This window comes from Gopherus evgoodei, chromosome 9 (genome assembly GCF_007399415.2).
Source record: "Gopherus evgoodei ecotype Sinaloan lineage chromosome 9, rGopEvg1_v1.p, whole genome shotgun sequence".
In the NCBI taxonomy this organism is placed as follows: domain Eukaryota; kingdom Metazoa; phylum Chordata; order Testudines; family Testudinidae; genus Gopherus; species Gopherus evgoodei.
Window position 1 is genome coordinate 12,334,378 of NC_044330.1, and position 17,707 is coordinate 12,352,084.

At 43.0% G+C, this 17,707-nt stretch overlaps 1 protein-coding gene and 1 long non-coding RNA gene across 3 annotated transcripts in view; both read right to left on the minus strand.

The window, feature by feature from the left end:
* The window catches only part of KCNMB2 (potassium calcium-activated channel subfamily M regulatory beta subunit 2), a 273,073-nt gene that overhangs the window by 228,338 nt on the left and 27,028 nt on the right, over positions 1-17,707 (minus strand). The gene's annotated exons all lie outside the window — the stretch shown is intronic.
* On the minus strand, positions 217-13,279 carry LOC115657945. Its single transcript, XR_004002096.1, has 3 exons — positions 13,269-13,279; positions 12,880-12,883; positions 217-315 (listed from the first exon to the last, which is right to left on the minus strand). It is a non-coding gene; the product is annotated as an uncharacterized LOC115657945 (long non-coding RNA).

Genomic DNA, 17,707 nt, shown 5'->3' on the forward strand with positions numbered 1-17,707 from the left:
GATCTCATCTAATTGCCCAGTAACTAAAGTGGCCACGTAGCCAAAGGTAGGCACCTAAGCATATGCACAAGGGGTAGTCAAATGCATAGGTACTCCTTTGTGAATGCAAACACTGATTTACACAGGAACCGGGCAGAAAATTTGGAGGCATAACATTGGTGTTGACCTCTGAAATTAATTTGGCCTCAAAAGTTTAGCTAAGGGCATAGTGCTAGTCTAGGGGTTCTCAGACTTCATTGCACTGCGACACCCTTCTGACAATAAACATTACTTCACTACCCCAGGAGGGGGGACTGAAGCCTGAGCCTGCCCAAGCTGCACTACCCTGGGTGGGGGGCCCTGGGGCTTGGGCTTCAGCCCCAGGCCCCAGCAAGTCTAAGCCAACCCTGGTGACCCCGTTCAAAGGGGGTCACGACCCATTGTGGGGTCCCAACCCACAGTTTGAGAACTACTGTGCTTGTCTAAAAGACTGCCACCCTGTGGTAGCTTTGAGCCTTGTTGCCTGTCACAGACATCTGACTGCAGAAGAGGCTAGAGCAGTGATAGTCTGACCTCAGTAGTTCAGGAGCCAAATCAGTGATCAACATTACTCAAAAGTGCCACAGGAGAGTGAATTCATTGTTTCATTTACTAAAGTACTATATATTTATATTTAAATAGTACGGTGGGAAAGATTTGGTTTATAAATATAAATGTTTAGAAAAGTTCTGTATCAAATCAAACTCTAGCCCAGTGATACTCAGACAGTCACGTGAGCTGCAAGTGGCTCTTTAAGTGTCTCCTGCAGCTCTTTCCAGCACATGATATTAAAACACCATCTGATTTAATTATTAACCAATCTAAGTCATTAACCAATCAGGATCCTTGTACTATGCTATTAACCAACTGTAATGGATAAAATAATAATACTTGGTCAGCCATTTTACTGTGACAATAATATATATATAAGTTTTCTAAACAGTTGAAAAGAAACAAAAAGAAAGAAGTTTTATCTTGTGACTCCCGGTAACAGTTTTCTGTCATGTCAATCATTGTTATGCAAACCAAAAATGGATTTCATGCAAAATGGTACCAGCTTTTCATTAATTAATGATACAATCAGACTAAAAAACATAATATGTTGTGGCAAATGCAACGTTTGTCAACATATGCAATTAAAACTTAATAAGATTCAATTTTAATTGGTTACGTGTGCAGAGTGTGCAATTATTAGTTGGGATGTACTCTGTGAGCTCTGATACGGAGGAAATGTTATTGAAATACAATATCATGAAGAGGAAATTTTAATGAGAAGACAAGGATGCAAAAATATATATACATAAAACTAAAAAAATTGCTTACAAGCAAAAAAAATGAAAGTATCTGAAGGTAGAATACAAACAGAAAGCGTCTCATAGTGATACAAAGTCATTCATTTGACTGCACTGCTTTACATTCAGCAACCACCATGGACAATATGAAGAGAACTTGCCTCTCCAAGGGCAGCAACTTGGAGAGAAAGATCCACATTCTGCCTTGTTAAGCTCTTGTAATCCCTGTTCACTGTGAAGAAGTTGTGCTGGGTCCAGATGAAAGCAGGATTTAGCCCTCAAGATAAGTGAAATGTTCACCTGATATAGCATTGTTACCCCTTGAATGCAGTAATGTAGTATGGATGTTTGATGGAGTTACTTTTCACCTTTTTTCTGATTATGCTGGTCTATTATGTTTTTCATGGTCATTTTAACTCTGCTAAATGTATAATGGAGTGTGAATTACAGGTAGGCCTGACCCAGCACTCTGGATTCAAATAGCTCTGAGGAAGTTCAGATCCTGACCTGACCTTTCTGACATGGGTCTGTCTCTGATGTAGATACTACAGGCCTGATTATTTTTTAAGCACCTGTGTAACTCTATTGACTTCAATAGAATTGTTCTAATTAGCACCAATGAAAGAGAGAGGAGAACTAATCCCCATGATTTTAATGCACAGGAAATTACAACAATAATAATGTGAGTTGAACAGAACTTAGGCAACACTGGATGCCTGAATGCTGAACAGGGCTAAAGAGGTCTCTGCCAGCCACTTCTGGAAGCGATTTTCTGTAAGGCAGTCTCAGCTGCCTGGCTGAAAGTACAGTATGTTGTCAATAGTCAAGAGGCAAAATTGACACTATGTAAGTTATTCTTAAGTAAAACAAAATAAATGAGGAAACCCACATACCATGTTGCTTCACATGGATCACCAAGTAACCTGAAAAACAGAGGGGTTAGGGGATTTTATTAGCAAAGGTGCAGTACCCACAAGCTCCAGGAATGGAGGAACCCAGTCAAGAATGCTTTCACTCTGCACTAGTCCCAGTTTCCAATAGTATAAAGCAGCCTGGGATGCCATCACGCGAGTACTTTCAAGTGACAGTCAGATTGTTAGTGACAGAGATTCAAATCCTGAAGTTGTTACTTGGGCAAAATTCCTGTTGAAGCCAAATGGGATTCTGCTTGGGAAAGGTCTAAGGATTGCCTAATCTCAGCGTATGGCTGTTGTGATTGGGGCATAAGAATGTGAAGGTGAGTGTCAGTAGGAAAAAAACAGCTGACTTTAAGTGTAAGAGACTGAAGAGAGCATAATTCCAATGGCACCAGCAAACTGGAAAGGGAAAATTCCAGGTCTGTCTGGTCCTGCATTACAGACACCCATAAAAACGAAGCCATTGGGAAACGTGTTTCAGGCATTGCTTCATCAGAACAAATTCTCATTGGATCATTGTCACTGCAGCTTGTGGTTACACAATTTACACATTTTAACTTTTTCTTGGGTGCCATACAAACCCACAGTTAGAAATCTATGTTATTCCTGAAGCAAACAGTATGATACCGTAGTGATATCTTAGGTCGTCTACCTGATCTCGTTGGCAACATGGGATTAATTTTATACTACATTTTCTGGCTTTGTGTTTAAATGTTGCAATCCTTGAGACTTCCAGCATCAGGAAATGTGCCTTTATATTCAGCCTAAATTTGCCCTCTCTCAATTCCATCCCATTATGCTCTGTTTTACCTCCTTGAACACTAAATAATTCTTTTCTGTCTTCAGTGTTTACACCTTTCAAAACTCCATTGATTGTTATGTCTCTCCTTAGTCATCTCTGCACCAAGCAACAGTGTATTACCTTAGTTCTTACAGTACAGATTTAGCTCTTTTAATCTTTCATTATAAATGAATCCTTCCAGCTCCCTGATAATTTGTGTTGCTCTTTTCTGAATTTTTCAATATCTCCTTGCTAATGAGCTTCCCAAAACTGAACACAATGTTCCAGGTGCAGGAACAGCAGAGTTCAACAGAGATGGGCAATTTCATCCTGTGGTCTGGGACATGGCATCTCTGCATATGCTGCCAAAAACTGCATTGGCCTTTCTGCTGCCATATCACCTGGCAAACACCTGTCTAGTTCACTGCCCCGAGAGCTAAGAGAATAATTTACAGCTAATATTTAGATGGCATTTCACCTATTATTCTGGTTGATAATTGTTGGCAAATACAAAACACTCAACTGAATTTCTTCAGCAAATTATTCCTGGTCTATGCATTGGTCAGGAACAAACCTGATTCTCACTCTGTTGTTTAGCAACCATAGTGATCCAGCGAGGGATTAAAAATGATGCTATCACTTATGCAAATTCACAGTTTAGGGAAAATTCCAAATTCTACAATTGGAAGCATAATCCAAAAGACACATTTAGCAAATATTCCCAGCTACCCTCAGCTTTTCACAAGTACTCAGGCTAGTAAAACTCGAGTGCTCTCATGTGTGAGAAAAGTGAACATGAAAGGGTTGTGAATGTGGTCAAATTGGAAATCACTTTCCAGTTTAAATGAATATTTGTGGGTCTTTTCGTCTCTCATTGCTCAGCTGTCTTCCCCCAGTCCATGTGCCTTTGAGCATTACTGCTCCCCAGTTTTCACCTCCCATTGATATCTATGGTCTAAGATTTATTATTCCTATGTAACTCTGTTGACTTAAATGGAGTTTTGTCAGCAAAGAATGTAGCCCTATATTTCTCCAGATGCATCAGAGCTTGAATTTTGCCAACCTGACCCTCAGTTTGCAGTTGTCTTTTCTCTTTAGGGCCCTTTGTATTGTCTGTCCTGGGTGTTTCCAACTCCTTCTAATGTAGAATCGTGTGCATTTTTCATTGACATGCTGTTTTATCCTTCTCTTCCAGATCAGTAGTGATGTTAAACGAGACCTATTCTAACATTGAACCCTGTAGTACCCAGAAGACTCCTCTACCCTTGAACTCGGTAATTTTGCAGTTCACCATTAACCTTTGTTTATAGCCTGTTTTCAGTCAACAAGACAGTGTTCCTACCAGAGTCAATTTCAATTAATTTTTCAAGCAAGAGTTCCTTTACTCAATTGCAAATATATTACACCTGCTGCATTCTCCTCACCGACTAATTTTCTATTTCTAGCAAAAAAAAGCAATCAGATTTTTCTGGCAAGATTTATTCTTTATAGACCCATGCTGCTTATTGCTCATGACTAGCCTGCCATGCTCCAGGGGCTGGGCTGTCAGACATGCTGAGAGCTCAGAGCTCCAGTTGAATTCAGTGGGAAAGAGTTCAACACCTCTATAAACTGATGTTTAGGGTCACAGCTGGGTTAGTTCCACATTGGATGTTGGGCAGGAAAGATGACACAGGGTGCTTCTTTCTTTGCTACCAATGCACCTTTGCAAATCCAGGGTCCCTATCCACAAGGGGGTGCTAGCTAGCTGCGTAGTGGTGCTACTTGACCCAAAGGCATTGTGATCAATGCTCGTTCTCCCTTTAGGTGCCTGTTAGTGTGGAAAGGCATCAAGGAAGTGACCAGGACAGCTGGCTCCTCGTGTTTGGGCAGCACTGTTTGAAAGGACTCTCTGAAAGCAGGTACGTGGGGGATTTCATGCAGCACCATTCTGTAGCAGCTATAAGGAGCAGCATGCGTCCCCTGAGCCATTTTGCATCACCCCACCTGAGCACTCCTCCCAATCCCCTTCCAGTGCTCCTCGCAGGAACAAAACTATGATGTGACCCTTAATCATCCCCCCACCCCACTTTATGATCCTTTCTTTTTCTGGGTGCATGATTGTCAGGATCACGTGTCTTTCCTTTTTGGAATATTGGCACTACATTTGCTTTTCTTCAATCAGCTGATAAGTCCTCAGGGGTTCATGCCTGATCAGAAATAACTGTAAGCAGAGTAATGAGTTTACTGGCTCCCTTAATTATCCCAGGATGATCGGGGCCAGCTTATTTATATGCACTCATTTCCCCCAACTATTTCCTCACATGCGCCTAGCAGAAATTACTTTTACTGGCTTTTTCCTAATTTCTTAAAGGTTCAAACTTCCTTTCTTTATCTGTTTCATTAAAGACAGATTCTGGGTCATCATTAATTTCCCAGCCTCTTTATTAATTAATGGACGTATTTTCTCTCTAATACTTTTACTTCCTTTCCCCCAATATACTCATAAGTGCCCTTCTTATTCCCTTTAGTTCCTTTGGCAGCATTAACTAACTGATATTTTTGCTACTCTTATCCATTCCCTGCTAAGTCTTAAACGATTTGGCATTCTTTGATTTCTTTCCCCCCCACTGTCCAGTTCCAATCCAGGGGTTTTTTTAGATGTCAGATCTTTGAGCAGTCCCTTTGCAGTCACTGTAATTGCTGCATATAACGAACTTATTCCTGCATGCTTATTAGTCATGCAAATTTATTCATACATGACTTCAGTAGAAATCTGCGGGGTGCAAATCTGGAAAGAGCCCACTGGGACTTGCATGGGCACCGCTAGGAGCAGAATAGGGTGCAATCTGATCACTAGCACAGAGGGGGCAGCTGAATAGAGAGGTTGAGCACAAGTTAATAAAACAGACTAAGGATGTACAAACCCAGCCTCCACTTTCTTCTAAGAAATATTGCCCCCAGGAAGTAAAAAAGCATACATAGCATATGCCTAGCAGCTATGCTCATGAGTAGCACAAGCGGTGGGTATCTTTCCGTCATTAATTAGTTGTTTAACTAGATAATATTTGACAGTGCTTGGAAAATGTCAAGTGCTATGTGAGTGCACATATTTTCTGTGTTAAGGGGTCTGGTCAGGGCCGGCACTTCCATTTAGGCGACCTAGTCGGTCGCCTAGGGAACCAGGATTTGGGAGGGTGGCATTTTGCTGCCCTCGGCAGCAATTCGGCGGCGGGAGGTCCTTCTGCGCTCTGGGTCGTCAGCGGCAATTCTGCGGCGGATCCTTCACTTGCTCTGGGACCCGCTGCCAAAGTGCCCCGAAGACCGGGAGTGCGGAAGGACCCCCCCCGCCGCAGAATTGCTGCCAATGACCGGGAGCGTGGAAGGACCCCCGCTGAGGGCGCCAAAAACCCTGGTGCCGCTCCTAGGTCTGGTCAGCCCTCCATGGGCACTTACATAGCTCTCAGCATTAATAAGTTATGAGGCTCTGCTACCAGAGAATAAACTCACTAGAGAAGGGTCACTCACTCCCCTCACTATCTAGTGATTCTCCAGGGCTTTCCTTCTTGGTGGGCAATTAAATAGTTCTATTTCTGCTTTTCTCACCCCAAAGTCCAGTTAAACACCTCCATCCTGAAAGTAAGAAAATAGCTGCAACCTAGATGACTGCCACCCTTAATATGGCTGTCCCCCTCACAAGCCACAGCTGCTGGCCTTTCCTTCCAAGACCCCTTGGAGTCTTTAGAAAGGGGGCAGGATCCCTTCCGCTAGGCCAGTTAAGACATTTAAGCCTTTCACTGGCAAATCATCAAACAGCAATTTTGAAAGTGAAGACTATTTCCTCAAAAAATAAAAATAAAAATAATCAACATTTGAGTGGGGATCTGAGTGAAACTGTTCTTCCCAAGACAATAATTAAAGTCTGACCTATTATGTTAATCAAGTCATGGAGTATACTTGAGGGAAACGGAAGTAACTTCAGCATTATTATCGTTCCCATGAACTTATTTAAAGCTCCCAGCTAGTTCATTTCTCTGGCAGTCTCATATAGGCAGCAGGTATTACAGTTCCCCCACAGAGTCTATTTTCTATATTAATTATCTCACAGCACTTTAAGAAGTTTAATTTTGTGCTAAAAGGTTGATGAAGATTAGATGATTAAAATGATAAAAATCAATTTTCCCAAACTTACACAATCTGCTGCAGTCAACTTGAAAAAGAAGAGAAATGTGGGTGTTTATGTTTCTGTGGCTGTCTTGGAAAAATGATATTGTAAATGAAATTATAAGATAATTCATGAATTGTTATCCTGGCAGGCACCATCATTCTGCCTGTTTTGGAGGGTGGGGGCTTTCCAACTTCATGGCAAATAGAACAGAATGTTGATTGTTTTTAGCTAAGAAATTAATTTAAGTCAATGCAAAACAATGGCTGGGAATGCAAACTCACTGGCAAACATGCGGAAAAATGAGGCTATATACAGCATTGGAGTATGTTCATTGGAGGTTTTAGGATTATGATTGTTTTTAAGGCCGTGTCTCTTTTCATGGTGTTATGGTAGCACTGGTGTAAGTGGCTTCTTTGTATACAAGACAGCGGCTGCACCAAGGATGGTCTTTTGGCTAAGGCACTGGGCTAGTGTTTCATTTCCCAGGTCTCCCATAGCCCTTGGGGAAGCCACCTAATCTCACTGTTCTCGATCTGTAAAATGGGGATGAGACAGACTGTACAGGGAGAGGGGCTATCTAAGCACCTGGAGTGCTCTATATATGTTGCACATGTGCACCAGCTGTCATACTATTAGTACTGTTAGGAAACAGCAGGTAGATTTCTGAATCCATTCCTTTGCCTCCATATACAACGCAAGAGTAACTACAGGTAGGCAAAAATAATGCATTGCTTTTGCAAAACATTCCTAATCTTGTGTCAGGTAATCACACCTCCTGTAAAGTTTTGTGTTTGGGGGTAAAATTTGGCCAAATGGGATTAATTGGGTTAAAAAAAAATGGCATTGTTCCATTCTCTTAACTTCCCTTTGGCGTCGATGGATGCAGAATCAGGGCTGAATGGCACGTTGTTCCTAAAGCATTCACAATACAGCTTTGTGGCACATGACTATTATTTCCCTGCTCTGGGACGGGCAAAGCCACTGAGAGCGGGTTTGGGCCCCGGTGAAAAATTTTTTTGGGCCCCCCAGCAAGGGTGGGCAGGTTAAACAGGGCCAACGAAGCCAGGGAAGCTGGGCCCCAGGCCCCCTTCTGGACCGCTGGGCCCCGGTAATTTGTACCGGCTTCCCCCACCTTATCAGCCCTGGGGACGGGATGTCTCTGTGTATGTAGTCCCAATTGCACTGGTTATTTTTTTATATTCTATCACATTAGACACTCCTATCTAATTTGCTGTCCCCACTCACCCTTGCTGTCATATCACAGTCACTCAACATGTACATGTCAGGAGATGGGGGATAAGGTGGTTTGAAACTAGCCCTCAGCGCTGGTATGGGAGTTAATGCTTCTGATCATATCCAGGAACAGGGGCACGAGTGCTGAGTGCCCACCCTTAATACAATGATTAGTTACATCTTTTGTCTAATATGAACAAGATGAGCTATCAGATATGTTTTATATTGTATGCTGTTATAAACCGATAGCTAAGGGTTAATGTCTCCTTCACCTATAAAGGGTTAACAAACAGTGACCTGCAAACACCTGACCAGAGGCCCAATCAGGAGACAAGATACTTTCAAATCTCGTGGGAGGGAAGCCTTTGTTTGTGGGTTTTGGTTTTGGCTTTGTTCTCTCTGGGTCCTGGACAGGGCTAGAGGTGTAACCAGGTTTCTGCCAATCTCCCTGCTACAGTCTCTTATCTATTCAGAATTGTAGGTAAGAAAAGGCAGTCATAGTCTTTTAATTTGTTTTTTTCATTTGCATATGTGTACTTGCTGGAAGTAGCTTAAATTGTGTTTCTGCTGGAGAAAGTTTCTTTCTATTGTTTATAAGTTGAAAGACCTTGTAACTTTTTACCATCTAAAGTGCAGAGATAAACCTTTTACTTTTTTTCTTTCTTTTTTATTAAAAGTTTTGCTTTTAAGACCTTTTTGATTTTTTTTCCCAGTTGAGGATCTAGGGAATTGAGTCTGTATATACCAGGGAATTGGTGGAGAGGAGGGAAAGGTAAATTTCCTCTTTGTGTTAGATTCACGCAGCTTGAATCTGTATTGCCTTTGGGTGAGGGGGAGAGAGAAACTTGATCTCTCTGTGTTGTGTTTCAAGGAATTGATTCACGGTATCTCCTAGTGTACCCAGGCAGGAAAGATCTGGGTGGAGGTAAAGAGGTGGGAGGGAATGGTTTATTTCCCTTTGTTGTGAGACTCAAGGAATCTGGGTCTTGATTTCTCTTGGGAAGGTTTTGGGGGGACCTTCCCAAGGCTATCAGGCCCTAAAAATTCCTAATTGGTGGCAGCGCTACAGAATCTAAGCTGGTAATTAAGCTTAGAGGACTTTATGCTAGTACCCATATCCTGGACGCTAAGGTCCAGATTTGGGAATTATACTATGACAACATTAGACACTCCTATCTAATTTGCCATCCCCACTCACCCTTGCTGTCATATCACAGTCACTCAACATGTACATGTCAGGAGATGGGGGATAAGGTGGTTTGAAACTAGCCCTCAGCGCTGGTATGGGAGTTAATGCTTCTGATCATATCCAGGAACAGGGGCACGAGTGCTGAGTGCCCACCCTTAATACAATGATTAGTTACATCTTTTGTCTAATATGAACAAGATAAGCTATCAGATATGTTTTATATTGTATGCTGCCGTTAAAGCTTTCCCTCCCAGTCCTCACTGGGGAAGTCTGGACAGCCTTTGCCAACCAATAGGTACCGTATGAAAGTCACTTATTGTGATCAATATATAATTCTTGTTTCACATACGGTAGTGAAATTAGAAGAGCAAAGGATGCTGTTCAAGGGATAGACAACATAGGCCGAGAAGCGTAGGAGGGAAAGCTGGAGGAGATTTGTTCTGACTGTTTTCATGTTTTTATTTGTTGAATCTATTGATTTTATATGGTCCCCAGATGGTTTCCATATTTTAGGATTTTTTTCTCTCTACTCTCTGGCAATCTGAATATTAGCTTTTGTATGAGGCAAATTCCATTAGAGTTATGAGCTGTTTTTTGATTGTTGATATTGCTGTGTCTTTCCACTGTTTTAGAATTTATTTTGGCTGTTAGGGATGCTGATGCTTATCCATTTTATATTCTCATTACCTTGTCTATTCCAGTATGTTATGGGCCTAGATCAGGGGTAGGCAACCTGCGGCACACGAGCTGATTTTCAGGAGCACTCATACTGCCCGGGTCCTGGCTCTGCATTTTAATTTAATCTTAAATGAAGCTTCTTAAAACATTTTAAAAACCTTATTTACTTTACATACAACAATAGTTTAGTTCTATATTAAAGACTTATAGAGAGAGACCTTCTAAAAAACATTAAAATGTATTACTGGCATGCGAAACCTTAAATTGGAGTGAATAAATGAATATTCTAAAAGGTTGCCGACCCCTGGTCCTGATACACACAATGGAATTGTCATTGGTCTTTCACATTTTATTAGCGTGCCTATATTTGACCACTTTATTTCTTAGAAATAATACATTGTAGTACATGCCTGAGTCTAATCACACCAAATATTAATTAGATATTAATCTCAGGTGCTGAAGATGACAATGATTCAGTGGGTGACACGTTCTTCCCATTAGATCAGTCTTATCAGAATTGCCTTGGCAGATTAGGCCAGCACCCCAGTTGATGCGGTATCATGGCAGGGCTTTATAGCAGGGATTCTCAACCTTTTTCCTTCTGAGTCCTCTCCCTGGCCAAACATCCTATAAAAACTCCACGACCCCCACATGCCACAACAACTGGTTTTCTGCATATAAAAACCAGGACCAGAGTTAAGGGGTAGCAAGCAGGGCAACTGCCTTGGGCCCCATGCCACAGGGTCCCCTGAGAAGCACAGTTGCTAAAGCTTCAGTTTCAGCCCCAGGTGGCGGGGCTCCTGGGCTTCAGCCCCATGCAATGGGGCTTTGGTTTTCTGTCCTGAGCCCCAGCAAATCTAATGTCAGCCCTGCTTGGCAGACCCCCTGAAACCTGCTCGTGGCCCCTCAGGGGGCCCTAGACCTCTGGTTGAGACCCACAGCTTTATAGGAACGTGTAAGTCTTCCCTAATGGCCACTACATTCACCAGCCCCAAAACAGGAGTTTCTTCCTAGGTCTAGGTACTCACTATTTGTCTCAGGTTCTGGTGAAGGAGGGTCTCATATAAACACACATCTTATCTAAAGTAACCTTAGTTGATATATTCATATTAATATCTAAATCTTTTCTTAATTCTACTAAACTGAATCATATCTTGTGACAGTGAGTTCCACCGTCAATTATGTGTTGCGTATTCTATTCTTTATAGGGTCTTATATGGTGCTAATCACTGTAATATCTGAAGGCTTTCCAGTCGAGTATTAAGCAGTACATCTGTCACACATTGTTCTTTCATCCTCTCTCCAAGGGCAAAAGCCTATGCAGTGGAGTGTCTTTCTTTAGTAAAAGCAGCAAAGAATCCTGTGGCACCTTATAGACTAACAGACGTTTTGGAGCATGAGTTTTCGTGGGTGAATACCCACTTCCTCAGATGCATGTCATGCATCTGAGGAAGTGGGTATACACCCACAAAAACTCATGCTCCAAAACGTCTGTTAGTCTATAAGGTGCCACAGGATTCTTTGCTGCTTTTACAGATCCAGACTAACACGGCTACCCTCTGATATTTCTTTAGTAAGTTTTTTTGGGCATTTTAAAAAATATCTATTTTGCCACATACATATTTTAGAAAAGGCAAGATCACTCAAATGCATTTTGCACTTGGAGCAGAAGGTTGTGAGGCCCTTAGTTCCTGGGGCAGATCATTCCCCAGTCTCAGATCGGCTCCCAAGACAGTTCTGTCTCCCTCACAAACAAGCCTGATCACAGAGGGTTCATGATGCCAGAGGAGCGCTGTTGTCACACATTGCCTTCATCTCAGAGCTTTAGTTGATCTTTTAGCTACCCTGGACCCAGGCCATAGAATACCTTGAAGATAAGGACTAAGACTTGGAACTTGATTTGAAATTCTATGAGAAGGCAGTTTAAAGAGAAGAGGACAGGTCTGATGTGAGATCAGTTGTCTGTGTTGCTGATGAAATGTGCTGCAGAGTCTCCTAAGTGCTGAAGGTTTAAAGTCTAGGTATATTGTATTGCTGCATCTCAGCCAACGGGTAAATAACTGAGACCTGGCCATCAGCCATCAGGATGGGACAAAGTTTCCTAGCCAACCAGAGATGATGGAAATCATGGATGCTGCTATGTGAGGACTTGGTGGCAGTGAGGAATCCACAAGCACTCCTAGACTACGGACTGAACTGGCAAATTGTGGGTGTAAGAACATAAGAATGGCCATACTGGTAAGACCAATGGTCTGGCTAGAGTGAACAATGGGATGGTAGAAAACATCATGTTAGTACCATTTTTGGGGTGGGTGTTTCTTAGGAGAGGATAAGCTAAATGGAAAGAAAGGGGAAGGGAGAGGGACACTGAAGGGGAAGCAGCTGAGGGGGACAGGGCAGGGAGAAGAGGGTGAGTGGAGCAGGTGTGAAACTGGAGGTGAAGAAATTGTGAAGTAGGTGTTTGGAGGAAATAGACAATCAGTACACTGCAGAAAAGGTCCAGACAAAAGGGTAGAACGTTCTACCTGCAGTGATGTGGAATGAAAGTTCTGGATTGGGTCAATTCTTTTCAGTTAATTTTCTTTTAATATGGAAGTTTAGCTCCAATGACAGCAAACTTCAACCCCCCTCAAAACAGGCTGCAGTCCGCTAATGCCTTTGGAATTCAACAGTTATCACCAGCGGCCATGAGGCTGCACCAGAAGAGGAGAGTTAAAGAGGCGTTCTGTAACAGCACTGAAGAGTGGTAAGGAAGAAGTTATGTCTCCTCGGCTTGCTGCAGATGCTCCCGACTGGGTGAGAAGCTGTGGCCTCTATAAAGTATACCCTTGGCCCTTCGTGGTGATGCTCCTGCAGTTACAAGGGGTGAAGACAGCCCACGCTGCCACTCTTGAGTAAAGACAGAGAGAATCCTTACTGTTAGTGAAACTGTGCTCACAAGGGGAAAGGCACCTTCTGTGAAGCATGAGAAACATCGGTGAGCGGGGTGGTGAACAGAACCCTTTCCTCCCACATGGAGCCAGGATTTTGAGCTCCCATGCCAGCCTACAGGATGGAACAGTGGCTGCAGACCCTCTGTGCCATTGGTCCAGGGTGTCACAGCCATTGTATCTGCCTAAGGGTGGATCCATTTCCCCTCTTCTGAGCTGCCCCTGGTCCTCCCAGACCTCTGCTCACATCCTTCCACATCAGCCCATACAGGGTTCCACCCAATATCCCCAGCCTGGGGCTTTAATGGTGCAGAGGGCCTTGGACTTCTGTTGCAGCGCACACGGGTGCATTTCCCCCATCGTGAAGGAAAACCCTTGTCTAAGAGGGGTAACTGTGTCATCATGAACAAATCCACGGAAAATTGCTAGCAATACTGTTTTGGAACGAATTACATGATGGATAAAAATATCCTGTCCAGCAGGTAAATTATCACACCCCTTGAGATTTCCCATCATTAGTTATGATACAATTCAGTGAAAAATTAAATCCGCGTTTCTGCTATAAACCCTGCCTTGACTCCCACAGCTCCTAAGCCTCAATCTTTAGCCAAAATCCACTCAGGCATATCCTACTCAGAGACTGAACTCTCAGCTCTAGCACAAAATCTAGCTACTGCAAGAAATTACTCCTCCAGCTCTCAAGGCACAGAAAATATAGGGCCTGCTCCTGTTCCATGGCAAAATTCCTATTGATTTCAATGGTGCAATGCTGGGCCCAGAATATCTCCCTTCCCCCACCACATGTGCTAAAATAATCCCTGTTTAATTTATAAATTGCCCCCTCCTGCACATTGTCAAGACATGTGTGGTACAGAATGGATAGCATCAAAGAGTGCTCTGGAAAATTCAGACAAGGGGTTCTCTGGGCAAGAATAAGAAGTGGGGAAAGTGTATGGGGCTGTAGAATAAATACACAGTCAAAACTGGTTGTATTCCACATCACCATTGGAGAAGTGAAAGGCTTTGTGATAAGTGGTGCTTTGTCTGTCTGTCTGTCTATTGTACACTGCTTTCTGCCCTGAGGGTGATGGCAACAGGATGACTCATGGTGGTCAGTGAGAACAGCAATACCACCTGAACAGATGGCTGGACTTCCAGTGGCAGCCAGGGGTCACTGCACTCAGGCTGGCATCAAGATTAGGTTCTCTAACTGCCTTTTCTGCTTCCCACAAGGAAATCTGTCCTCAGGGCTGCTGAGAGCAGGTTTGGGCCCTGGTGAAAATTTTTTTTGGGCCTCCCAGCAAGGGTGGACTGGCTAAACAGGGCCGATGAAGCCAGGGAAGCCGGGCCCCAGGCCCCCTTCCAGACCACCGGGCCCCAGTAATTTGTATCGGTTCCCCCCACCTTCATTGGCCCTGCCTGTCCTTAGGCTCCACCTGCTGAGTAGAAGCTGGTCTCTGCCCCAGAGAGCTCACATTCTAAACAGACAAGGCACATGCAGAATGAATGGTGTGATGGCAGCCAACATCATGTTACTTTCATGATTTTTTTTTTGTAGGAGTGGGTTTACTTAGGAGGGGGGCAGCTAAATGGCAAGAAAAGGGAAGCGGAGGCAGGATGAAGGATATAGGGCAGAGAGGAAGAGCGTCAGGAGGGTAAGTGTGGGATGAAGATAGTGCGAGGGGGAGGGTTGGTGGAAACAATCAATCAACAGAGGGCAGCATGGCACGTGACACCCATCAGGAGATCACGTATGTGCCTTAAATACTTTTGTCAAGTGTGCATTTCCAGATGGGGACAATTAAAGAACCATTCTTTCCGAGAATGGGCACTTGATCATCCACCATCCTTTCTCAGAGCATTAACATTTCAAAAGAAAAACAGTCTCTATGGCCACTTAATGAGAGAGGGGCCATGTGACTCAGCTAAAACAGAGGAACTAATTATTGTGTATAGATTTTCCCACTTCTCTTTGTCTCTCTCTTGGATACATATATAGTCATAATGCCAGGGCTGCATATGTTATATACAGAAGCTATGATCACCCACTAACCACATGTTATGAGGAACAGATGTTGGGACTTTTTGTCATATATCAATTTAGCTAACAGCAAATCTTCATCAACTCTTTGTAGTATCAAGGCTTATATCCTCTTCGGAGGTAGCCACTAACAGGCAACAGAAGAGGTCAGATCTCATGCTGCAGTGGGCTTTGGAATGCATACACAAGCTAGTCAGTATTTTACAGCATCTTTTCCCGAGGCCTCAGCCAAGGTATCTTCCCCAGTGCTCCAGAATAAGTTTGGTAGTGGGTGCTTTTAGGTTTCAGCTCATAAAGGGGGAGGAAGGAAGATATTGACTGGTACCAGTACTTAAATAGTATGTTATCTAAAAGTAAGCTAAAAATTCATCATAAGGTTAAACAAAGCCTGTGATATTGTCCCCAGTGGAGATAAGGCTATTTGCCATTCATTTCAGTGGGAGCAGGATTAGACACACAGCTAGAAGTCTGTAGGGCAGTTTCTAGAAGAAAAGCAATTACCATAATTTCAGGTACATGTTCTAGCTTTGCTACATCAGTTAGAGCATAGTGGTAAATTGATGTGGTTGGTCATGTCTGTGTAAACTGTAGTCCATGCTTTGTGGTAGCAATCAATATCTAATTATGAATTATGTTAATTTAATAATGCCTCAGGCATTCAACCTTACCTTCAAGCATTGATGCTCTGTATGCTGCTGCTCCCATTTTCCCTGACAAATCATCTTAGTTTGGTTGAGCTAATAGGTTTTAAAATCATACCACGATGACACAATTATTCAGTCTACCATGGAGCGTAGTGTAGACCCTGAATCCATGCCACCTAGCACTGTGACTCTAGCTGTGCTTACCAACTATGTGGAGAGTGGTACTGTAGACTATGGCACTGTAGAGTCAGTAGGAAGCACTTTTTCCACTAGTCACATCTAGACTAGGAAAAAAGGTCCTTTGCTAGGGTGGCTAGGATACCTTGAGGTAGCTAACAATTTAAAAGACACCTTTTCCATGCCCTTTGTGTCTGTTCTCATCAGATGCCCCCGTATTGGGCTGCAGAACCCTGCGCTAATGGAGGTGCTGTCTTTCCATACCAATCAAGTAAGTAATGTGTTTTAATATAGCTCAATGGAAACATATGTCTAGGAACAAAGAATGTTGATTATCCATACAGCATGAGGGACTCTGTTTTGGGAAGCAGTGATTCTGAAAAAAATTGTGGGGGTTGTGAGGGGTAGTCAGTTGAACATGGGCTCTCAGTGTGACACTGTGGCCAAAAGGGCTAAATGCAGTCCTTGGATGCATAAATAGGGGAACCTGGAATAGGAGTAAGGAGATTATTTTACCTCTGTATTCAACACTGTGATGACCATTGCTGGAATACTGTGTCCAATTCTGATGTCCACAATTCAAACAGGATGTTGATAAATTGGAGAGGGTTCAGAGAAGAACCATGAGAACGATTACAGGGTTAGAAAACATGCCTTATAGTGATAAACTGAAGGAGCTCAATCTATTCATCTTAACAAGGAGAAAGTTGACAAGGTTAACTATAGACTTGGTTACACTCTATAAATATCTACACTGGGAACAAGTATTTGATAATGGGCTCTTCAGCCTAGCATAACACGATCCAGTGGCTGGCAGCTGAAGCTATACAAATTCAGATTGGAACTAAGGCATGCATTTTCAATAGTGAGGGTAATTAATCGTTGGAACAACACATTAAGGCTTGTGGTGGATTCTCCATCACTGTCACAGGAAAGAAGAGCCAAACATTAGCATTAGGAGAACAGATCTCGGGGTGCAGCACTGCCTTCCTCAGGAAAAGTGGAGACAGGAATAAGAATGGGAGGCATGGAGCTGAGTGTTCACTAGAATGGAGGAAACTTCCACTGAACACGTGGGAACACCAACCTTATCCTGGGTTTTGCCTGTAACTTGTAGGGCCTATGGCTGGGCTTTCCCGCTCCTCCTGTAGCTTGAGCAGCTTCTGGGGTTGATGGGATGTGTGCATATAATAAATGGTGAGATGGGTTCAGAATGGGTGTGGGGGGTGGTTATGAGTGCATGTAGCATGGAGATGGGTGTACTGAATGGGTGGCTGTATGTATTTTCTGCGTGTGTGTGTGTGTGCACATGCAGAATGAGTGGTTGGGTGAATGAGGAATGAATGGGGGAAGGTGATGGAGTAAAAGGCTTATGTATGTTATGAACGTGTGAATGGAAAGGTGGGACGGAATGAAAATGGGTGCGGAATGAATCCTAGGTGCAATATATTGAATGAATGAATGGAGTAGGTCTGAATAGTACAAATAGGCAATGTGTTTGGGAACTGGTGAAAATTAAAACTCATGGGGTTTTTGTATACAAATGTTGGCAGGTATGCTATCGTCACACCCATTTCTTGCATGCTATTTTAAATTAGACCCAATCCTGCAAACTCTTAGGCATGACTAGCTTTACATGAGTAGCCCCATGGGATCAGAG